At 40.6% G+C, this 8,196-nt stretch overlaps 1 long non-coding RNA gene across 2 annotated transcripts; it reads left to right on the forward strand.

Moving 5' to 3' along the window:
- The first annotated feature begins 4,094 nt into the window (after window positions 1–4,094).
- LOC145437005 (uncharacterized) lies at window positions 4,095–7,042 on the forward strand. 2 transcript variants are annotated; one of them, XR_013914532.1, is made up of 3 exons: window positions 4,095–4,264; window positions 4,647–4,777; window positions 5,799–7,042. It is a non-coding gene; the product is annotated as an uncharacterized LOC145437005 (long non-coding RNA). The 2 variants fall into 2 exon arrangements; XR_013914531.1 differs by lacking the exon at window positions 4,095–4,264 and having other exon boundaries at window positions 4,301–4,777.
- Window positions 7,043–8,196: the final 1,154 nt, after the last annotated feature.

An 8,196-nucleotide genomic window follows, 5' to 3' on the forward strand; every position in this document is an offset into this window, starting at 1 on the left:
TGTTATGACGTCATAATCAGTAATACTCGAATACTCGACTCGACTCGAAGCATATTACGTGATTCAGAATCGAATCACTCAGGTACTCGATTTTGCCCAGCCCTAGTAATTAACCGTCGCATCGAAGAGTCCAATCACGATCGCCACTAACAGATACAGAGGCGTAGAAGTGTATACAATTATACATGGATGTCAATCGCATTTCCACGCAGACCGTGTATTAGCACCTGTGAGGATAGTATACCTCAATAGTGTTGCTGGCAGCCACCCACAGTTGAATTGTAGTTCCAACAAACCGGAATAATAAACCTCAGCGGCGGAGAAATTTGTAACTGATATAATTTGATTAACTTTATTCTCAATTTTCGAATTTGTCGCCTGCAACATACCGTTGCGCCCTGAGCCTACATTTTACCTCCAGTGCAGGCACGCTACTTAACAATCACAATGTGAATGGCTATGTTGGTAATTCTAATTTGTAAACGTGAACATCACTTTCAAATGAGTTCATTTCTCGATGGTGAGAATGCCTTCCTAGGTGTTGGAGGTTTATGTAGGCTCCTACTCGTCCTCCGATCTGCAAAAGCAGTGTCCTACAAAAAGTGGGGGCCGTGCTATAAGTTGGCATCTCAGGAATCAAAATAAGTAATATCGGCATGGTGTAAAATGATCATCGATGATAAAGACATGGCAAGAATACGACTACAAATAGGAACAGAAAAAGGTCATCAACCTGCGTCATGTCCCTGTTCTGCATCCGGTTCTGATGGGGGTGACAAGTAAAAGGTGAACACTTCGGCCACGCGTAAATATCATGGTCCATTTGCCCGAGTTCAATTATCACCGTCCTAAATGCTACTATGCGTGGGCAAACTAGCGTATCACACCCATTGACGGTGGAGGCCCCAGTTTGATTCATGGCAGTACACAGTAGCAAGTTACGAAGAATCGCAGATTTATTAGATTCTCCGCCCCTATACGTTGCTGTGCTCAGAGCGTCTTTACAATATAAAGCCCAGAGAAAGACCCAATCCATGACCTAATAGGGATGTCAGATTGTGATACTAGATTGAGATACGGTCGCCTCGACATTCTTATATATCATTTCACTGCATCGGATTGTGCATCGCGTGTCGTGATCGGTTAAATTCAATAGAAAAACGAACAATGACACACTCAAAATTTGGAATTTTGTTATACTTCGACATAGCTTACCACATTTGCTCGCGGCACACCTGAGCAGTCCAATTGGCACATCAGTGTGCCGCGGCACACCGGTTGAGAACCACTGCATTAGACTAATACGATGTAGGCTACTATTATATCGTAGCAATGCCGCATTTTTTCATGCAGCGCTGCACTGCAGATTGAAACTCATTATGAAGCGGCGGGCCGTATTCTTGTGATAACTAATTATCATGTCGCGGGCCGGACGATTTCGCTTGGCGGGCCGGATCCGGCCCGCGGGCCGTAGGTTGCCGAATGCCGACCCTTGGTGTAAGCGGTATCTTGTAAAAGCCTAGAAGTGGGCCGTGCTACAGGTCAAAATGAAAATGAAGACAATTGGCCTGATGTAAATGACTAGTGGTCACAGTAGTCGACAAACAAGATGAATACAACAAACAACAACTCTAAAATGGATATTTGAGATGCGAACTTCGGAAGGCACGGACATTGAAGTTTGCGAACGAAGGCAATTTGACATCGCGCGCGATGATGACTCTTGCTACCGCGTTGGAATTTGAAACCAACACTGTAAAAAATCTGGTAGATTTACTGGGAAATCTCTGTAAATTTTGCAACGAATTAGCGGTAGCTGACAATAACTGTACGTAGCTTGTAATTTTACATTTTGATATGTAATATTACCTCAATTTAGCTCTAAAGTCAAGTTACCAGAATTTCTTCGAAAAATTACTGACATTTACTCGTTACTGAAGTTTACCAGGCTATTGGCAAAATTGATTAGCTTGAAAATCTCTGCTGCCAATGTATACGTGGAACTGAATGTTACTGATATCATTCTCGTGGTGATTTGACCTGATTCAACCTCGTTCGCGAGACTGGGGTCTGTCATACGGAAGTTTTTGGCCCTAGTACCAATTTCAGTATAGTAGCCTACATAGTAGGGCAAAAGAAACAACTGGCAATCGTAGATAGCCACTATAATATATTATAAGGCTATACGGCCGGTCTCGCTGGTTATATTCGTTGTCACGGATAGGACTGATGAGTTAGAATATCAGTTAATGATGTATAATATTGTTCGGGAAACTAGAAATATCAACACCGCACCCCACGCTAAGTTGACCTAATTGCGAACAAGGCGGGTTAGGCGACCTGTAATAGGTTACCGTTACGCGTTACTGCTTTTTCTGAGATTCGTAGTAAACAACCAACGCACAACTGTGACATGACAAGCAGCGTCTGGTTAAGTAAGTACGGTAAGTAGTGACATCACATGGAATAAATATCAATTTATACGCAATTAGATGGAAAAGAAAGGGACTAGATCAGTGGTTCTCAACCTTTTTGGCTTCGCGGACCCCTTTTGACCGTCACGGACTCTCGCGGACCCCCTGAAGTTTTAGTTCAATTTTAGCTCTATTATGGTGCAACCTTCATATCTGTCTTGTGCAAATATGAACTGTAGGCTTGTGATGAATGGCAAAATAATGATTTTTCATGCAAATAACATCATACTATTTATGTAGAAATTGGTAGACTTCTATTATTTCAAAGCTAGTTTTGCTGCTGTATTTCTTGAAGTATACGTGGTCGTGTCTTGAAAATTCGCGTCTTCGTTTTGATATGAACGAGGAGTGCCGAAAACCATTTCCGCAAAGATAGATGGGGATTGGGGGCTAATGCAATATTAACGCATAACGCTTCGACGATACTTTTGGTGCGATCGCAACATTTATGGCATCAAAATGAAGAAACAAATATTTTATAAACATATCACGTCCAGCATCTAGCGCAGGGACGGGCAATAGACCGCGGGCCGGATTCGGCCCGCGACGGTATTTTGATCGGCCCGTAGAGAGTTTCCGAGGTCAAGGTAAAATCCTAATCTAAAAGTATAGACAAATTTTATGCGCCAGAGAATGGATCCAAGTTTTCCAACCTGAGAAAGACTGTCATGAAACTACTTGTTCTGTTCGGTTTTACATATATATTTACGAGCAAACATTTTCGACCATGAACAATTTAACATTAACAGGACAAGGCTGCTGCATACCAATATAACTGGTGACATGAATCTCTGGTTGGAGCGTAATGCTTTGATAGCAACGAAACACTCCTTGTTCATCAAAAAAACAGCCTTGTCGATAGGGGATCCGCAATCAGAATGCGCCAAATCTGATAGCCCAGCTTTAGGAGCATGTATACCATTGTCCGATTTATGACGGCTTTCAGCCAAAAATATTCGGGTTCATTTCAATATGAATAATGAATATACTATTCAATTGTATATTGAAATTCTGTGCCTCCAAGAAGCTGTTCAAATAATGGTTATGTATATCACAGGACAAAATGGGTTTTGGGGCGAGGTTTCAATCCCTGCATTGGGACAAATTAGTGAAATAATCCGGAACCTTTTATTTCAAACGACTGTTCACTAATTTGATGAGACTGACAACTTCAAATCGAGAAGGTTTCGCAGACATTACAAAGTCACCCTGATTGACGTCACTATCTCCATATTCTTACTTTTTCCACAAACCCCAACAAAACGTCTCTAAACAGCAATATGTTTGCATCAGCAGGTTAATGGAAAATTGGCTATGAAGATGAATTTCCACACTACGATCATGTCAGACGATTATTACGATGATATGAGTCATGAGGTTTTAGCAGTTGTTGTGCGAAACTGCCTCATGCTTTCTCAAATAAAAAAATGAAAATTAGAATATCAACCATGCTAAAAATTTGGAGGTCTCGCGGACCCCCTGAAATTGCTTCGCGGACCCCTAGGGGTCCGCGGACCCCCGGTTGAGAACCGCTGGACTAGATGCAATGATAAATGTTTCTGTATGTAAAAAACGACCTAAATCAAACATTATAACGCAGTGGCCAGTAAATATTGGTTGCATATCAGCTTATGAATACCGCTTATTTCGAAATCGTTAGAGTGTCGTATCGTAGTCTGGCCATTATTGAGATTTGAGCAAAGGGTGGAGCCAACTTGTTGTACTTGAAGAAAGTGGACACGATCGTTGAAGATTCCTAGGAATGCTGATTGGGATACGCATCGTAAAAGGTACAGTACCACATAGTATTCGTTACCGGAAATATCTACGACTGTGCACGCCACCGGGATGACTTTGATTTCATGATTGAAATATTTCATTCGCCGCATTCTCTGTTCTATTTTGGGATGTTAGTTGACCTATATACTGACCTGTGACACCTCATACTCTGCCGCGGAGTAGTTGAAACTGTTGGCATGTTTATGTCATTTTTGGGCCATAGCATAGAGATGTTTCCATCCATTGCTGGATTTGTTTGGCACACATGTCACCTCAAATGAGGAACCTTTTGCTTCAATACATAAGATCAGTGGTTCTCAACCTGGGGAACGCGAGAAATTGACTAAGTCTGTATGAATTCTGACTAAACATGTGTTTTGCAACCATTATCAGAAGACGATTGTTGAAGATGAAACATATTTCGTATTCCTGAAAGCTCGCCAAATTCAAACTCCAGCAGTCGCGCTCAACTTCATTTAAGCAAATTTTTGATATTCTTTGAAGATTTAGAGGAATTCCCACGTGTAAGTCATTTATTACTTCATAGCTTTGGCAGCAGCCTAAAGCTCGCTGCGACGGGTAGCTGTTGTTAATAGCTGGCGAACTGCACTGCGTAAGACAGACTTAGATGCAATATAGGTTGCTCGGTTTCGCCCTCAATTAAGCTACCCTATATCAACACAATTTAATTCAATTCAATTCCAAAACTGATCAAATTGAGCATGGCAATACAGAACGAGGCCCTGTTCTCTGTAGTCACTACCAGCATTAGGATTAGTCTCAGTGCAACCTACCTTGAAACAAATTGATGTCCTGTCCAATGTTTTTTTGCTATTTTCAAACGAGTTTGGGGAAATTTGTCAAAAATGTTAAAGACTGGAATACGGATTCACACTTGGCGTAAGACACACCATATGTATCCTATTAGATCAGGGATGGGCAACCTGCTGCCGTAGATGGAAATTTGTGCGGCCGTCAACACCTAATTCAATTAGTATGTGTTAGCATCCGTCGTCATGCAAATTGAAATTACTAATTCACTCCCAATTTTTTTAGAGATTTTAATTATTCTTGAAATTTTCTTCGCGCTCCACGCAATTCATCATAACTTAATTTTTCGATTCTAATATAGTAGCGCCCAGGTTCTAAATCTGAGCAGGAATCAGAATCGTGTGCTCCTCACGAAAGAAATTTTTTTATGGTACATTTGGGCGATTTCAATATGTTTCCACTACCAATCCGATGGACAATCCTGATCGGGGGTCAAGAAATAACAGCATGCAATAAAGTGCATGACTAATAATAATTGGCCCACACGAAGATGCATTTTCATTTATAACTTGCCTGCTGTATTTGATAAAGTAAGTCATGAATCTCTGCTATATCATGTAAAAGGCGGATCCGTCACCACACAATTTACCAGTAACGGTACTTCAGAAATTGTTATATTTTTGTTACCCTATTTTTCTTAGTTAGTCTTTATAATATCATGTATAGGTTAGGAACTTTGCTTCATATAGAGACTTACGCATGAATTCTTTTTAGTGGAACTGCAAGATACTAGCTACACAGAAGGAATGAGGACGAGAAAAAGAAAGAAGTAGAAGTTTGGCCGATGGTGGGAGACCACTCGTGATACTGCATGTCTCCTAAAGAAGAATTAGACCTCCAGCAGCAATACTTTTCCATCGATAATCTTCTCATCGTCAATCATGAATGAATATACACTATACAGTTTGTTCCAATGTCGTTTTTGGGGTGTGAAGAAGCTTTTGCGATATTTTGGCATTATGTTGCTTTGCGATAGGTATGGGATGTACGTGAATTTACAAGCTTGTATGTAATCCTGATTTACACAGACAGCATGTATGTAGGTAGGCGGTAAAATTACAGTCTGAGTGGCGAATATACAGGATAAAATGTAGATTGGATATACCGAAGGTGACTGTAACATTATAGTCTGGCGTGTAAAGTGAGATTACCGGACGAGTGTAAGTTAAATTTACATTGACTAACGGTAATGTTAAATTACCACGAAATGTCTGGCTACCGTGCTTCCAAACATTTCGCGGTAAATCGAGTTTTTTTTTTAGTGAAGTGGTTACATTGCAAACAATTTCCAAAGTGTTCGTCAACACCTCGCTTGCAGCCAGATAGCGTGTTAGCACATTGAGATAACTTTTTCTCGATTTACTCAAGTCGAAACCAGATAAGATCAGAGAGTGAGCCACTCGGCTTTTCCATCACTTTGGTATGAACATGTGGCTAGGAGTAGGACTATATGATATCCTCCAACCGTGACTTTTCAGTGTTCAGTGTTAATTGCTCACTATTCTTCTAACGCGGGTAAAAATGACCCAACTGTGAATGTTTCGCACATATTTCCGAATTCAATTCGAACTAAAACCTAATCACTCTCGATTCGGATTACTTATGCAATGTTACGTAACATTGTCAGATCACTTATCAGTTTGCCATCTGCTTCTACTTATAATGTGGTACTAAGGACTGGTATAGATTAGTCAAAGTGCAGTTCTCTCCCATTATAATGAGCAATATAATTGAATGATGTATTCATATTGCAATAAACAAATTATTTTAGGTTGTAACTAGCTTGGGGTAGTCTAATCATCGACAAGGATAGCAAAGAGTTCAATATAACTTTGCATGCCCACAATCGTATCACAAAATGTGACATCACAGGCATACACATTCGGATAATCGGCGCTAGCAGAGTGTTTATACTGTTTAAGTTCCCTTCAAATCGTTATTAGATCATGTACGGACTCTTTCTGAAGGCACAAACTAGGTATAGGCGCTTCTGAAGTTTTGTATCTCAAAAAGTCTCTTCAACGAGGAATATATTAAGGATTTCCGGTAAAGATATTGAATTGCGTTCATTGCAGCTACACATATGTCCGTGAGCAGTTTACTGTCACTTCAAATACGACAGAAAGACTTACACAGCACGTTGGTGCAAATGAAATAGGGTTAAGGTGCACGATAATGCTTATGGACGCATCTTCAGCATTAGTCAACAAGTAAATTGACTATGGCCCTTTTCATACCGGGGTTCCGAGAATAACATTTCTCGAAAATATTTACCGGAACCCCTCTATGTGAACATAACACTGGGTTTTCGGGGCGGTATGAACGCGCTTATTTCCGGAGATTTTTACGGGACCGACTGAGTATGAACACGAATGGCGCAGCTGGGTTCCCGGAACGCTGTCAATCAAACTTTTAGTTACGGTAAAGCGCTGTTCATTCAGGCTGCTTGTATTTCGAGGTCAGCTACCTGCGGCATTTTGATCTTCTTGTGTAATGGCGTTGGGAATGCATTATTCTTGGATTTATATTCTGTATGCTCACAATACGTAGTCACTGACTACTAGTCAGCTTCTTTTTTCTGTGGTTTTGTTAACAGAGCACGGCTAAAAAGGTAGAACACCATCTCCAAATGATGCAGCATTGGGTGAGTTGCCTGAAAACTTTAGGACTTCAACACTAATTTGGTAGGTGATCTTAACCCTTACCAAATTTGTTAAATCAAAAGCAAGTTTCTAACCACGGATACGTTGTGCGTCGGTTAGTCATCGTCATACGCCTACTGAAAAGAAGGGGATTTAGTAACATCTGCTTTGATAGTGGCAGCACAGCAGAGAATGATGTCCTTCGCTCTGAATCACTAACCAAAATTGAAATTGTACCAACGAGCTGGTGAACCATCGAACATCATCCAAGCCATAGTTTGGTTTTCACCTATGCCTTCATTTTCTTGTTACAACCTAGTCATTCCTTTGTTGTGCAATGTTAGGCAAGTGTAACTTAATCTGATCTTTTCGCAGGTCTAGATGAAGGAAACTGATGAAAAAGGTGGAACTGTGCAAGTGTGCATAAAGTTATAGTTTCTCTCATGAATAAAATGAAACAGCACAAACAC

The sequence above is a fragment of the Botryllus schlosseri genome, chromosome 4 (assembly GCF_051294905.1).
Source record: "Botryllus schlosseri isolate E-star chromosome 4, Bs_hap1, whole genome shotgun sequence".
Classification (NCBI taxonomy): Eukaryota; Metazoa; Chordata; class Ascidiacea; order Stolidobranchia; family Styelidae; genus Botryllus; species Botryllus schlosseri.